The sequence below is a fragment of the Cebus imitator genome, unplaced genomic scaffold (genome assembly GCF_001604975.1).
Source record: "Cebus imitator isolate Cc_AM_T3 unplaced genomic scaffold, Cebus_imitator-1.0 Scaffold427, whole genome shotgun sequence".
Classification (NCBI taxonomy): Eukaryota; Metazoa; Chordata; class Mammalia; order Primates; family Cebidae; genus Cebus; species Cebus imitator.
In genome coordinates this window covers 1,724,627-1,727,130 of record NW_016107742.1, presented here as the reverse complement: position 1 = coordinate 1,727,130, position 2,504 = coordinate 1,724,627, and positions in this window count along the sequence as shown.

Below are 2,504 nucleotides of genomic sequence, written 5' to 3'. Positions count from 1 at the left end.
AAAAAGAAGTAAAAAGACCCTTAATAGCAAAGGCAATGCTAAGCAAAAAGAACTAAGCTGGAGACATCATGCTTCCCTTCTTCCAACTATACTACAAGGCTATAGTAACCAAAATAACATGGTATAAGACTGCACACCTACACCTGTCTGATCTTCAAACAAACCTGAGAAACGAAGCAATGGAGAAGGAACTCCATATTCAATAAACGGTGCTGGGAAAACAGGCTAGCTCAAATGCAGAATACTGAAACAGGACTCCTTCCTTATACTATATACAAAAATTAATTCAAGATGGATTAAAGATTTAAATGTAAAACCAAACGTGCAAAAACCCTAGAAGACAACTAGGCAATACCATTCAGGACATAGGCATGGGCAAAGATTTTATGACAAAGACACCAAAAACAATTGAAACAAAAGCAAAAATTGACAAATAGGATCTAATTATTCTAAAGAGCTTCTGCACAGCAAAAGAAACTACTAACAGGATAAACAGACAACCTACAGAATGGGAGAAAAAATTTTGCAAACAATGCATCTGACAAAGGTCTAATATCCAGCATCTATAAGGAACTTAAACAAATTTACAAAGAAACAAACAAACGACCCTATTAAAAAGTGGGCAAAAAAACATGATCAAGCAGCTCTTAAATGCTGAGCTAACAAAACAACTCCAGATTTTTCTGACTCAGATTGAGTGTTTTCTACCACAAACTAAAGAGAACAAAATATGTTTAATGGAAAAAAAGAAAAAAGTCACCCAGTCACATAACCTAGCACAGAACTGTTCAACAGCATTTTCAATAGTGATAGAAATGTTCTGTGTTTGTGCTTCCCAATAGGTAACCACAAGCCAACTGTATATTTAGCATGTGACTAATATAAATAAGAAACTGGATGTTTACTTTTAATTAATTTAAAATTAGCCATTCTTTTATTCTATCCTAACATATTCAATTCAATATACTTAATGTCTATCAGACCCTTCTTCTTTAGAACAAACCTGGAGTTCAGGACCTGCTTATATGGGAGACAGGATACAGAGCTATGAAAATACGAGAGAAATGGCCAAACCCATATGTTTTTCTTAGAACCTGCAAGTAAACTGCAGCAGCTGGAAAGTATATGCTGTAATCCAACCAGATTAATAGCCTCCACTTTCAGTAAGAGTGGGAGAATTGGAGCACACAGCTCTGTCTCTCAACAGTTAGAGGAGTAAGCTGCCATCAGGAATGTGCCAAACGTTTATGTTTCTGTTTTGTTTGCTTTATCCTTTTAACTGTTTTCCTAAGAATCTTGTCCAGTAAAAAATGAATTTTTCTGTGATTATATTGATTGAACCCTCATCTTGTTCAACAATATTAGTCATTTGGGAAATGAAAATCAAAAGCACAATGAGTTACCACTTCACACACACTCAGAAGGCAATAATCAAAGAAAGGAACAATAACAAGACTTGGGGAGGATTTGAAGAGATCCTCTCACATTGCTGGTGGAGCGTAAACATGACGAAGGTGAAGGTGAAAAATAAAAATGAAATAATGAGAGGAAGACGGAATACAAGACACTTTATGACAGATAACCCAATGGAACATACTGGCTCGTTGGGCATCTGGAGTGAATAAAGAGTAAAAGATGATCAAAATTACGGTTTATTTGGAGGCAAATCATGACCGACACTGAAGAGAAATGGCATGAAGTACTTTCCTGGATTTTAGTCTCTCCATGTGTACAATGGGGGTTTATGCCTTACGGAATTGTAGAAACTCTAAGTGAGAGACTCATGTAAAGCCTACTGAATGACATTATGAAGAAAACTTTCATCAGCGGAAGGTTAATTGAGGATGTGGATGATGATATCTCTGACATGGACCACGGAAGGGGGAAATTTGGATAAAGGCCACTCTGAATGTCTCATCTACATTTGAGTGCAATGTCCCTTATTCCCTGTCTTCTGCCCAGTGAGGGCTCTACTGTCACTTAAGGGGGAATTTCTCTTTGAATCATTAGTTGTTCCAGCACCAAGGAGCTCAGCCTGAGTTGAGGCTCATGAGTCAGGAGGCCAGGATCTTTGGGAGATTGGCAACAGGAGGATACTTTCATATTCCAAAATTCCAAGGGTGTCTTAGTCTATTTGGTTACTATAACAAAATACCTTAGATGTATAAATCACTGGGTGATTTGTAGATAATAGCAATTTATTCCTCATACTCTGGAGGCTGAGAAGCCTAATATCAAGGCACCACCATATTCAGCATCTGGTAAGGCAGATTCAGTGTCTCTTCAGCTCACCTTTAGCTCCATAGATGGCATCTTACTGTGGCATCATCACATGGCAGAGGGGGAACACTGTGCACTCAGTGGAGAAAGGGGAGAACACTAAGTCCTTGCATGATGGAAGGTGGGAACAGCACGTCCTCACATTATGGAATTCAGAAACACCGTATCCGCACATGGTGGAAGGAGGAACACCGCGTCCTCCCATGGTGGAAGGAGGAACACCG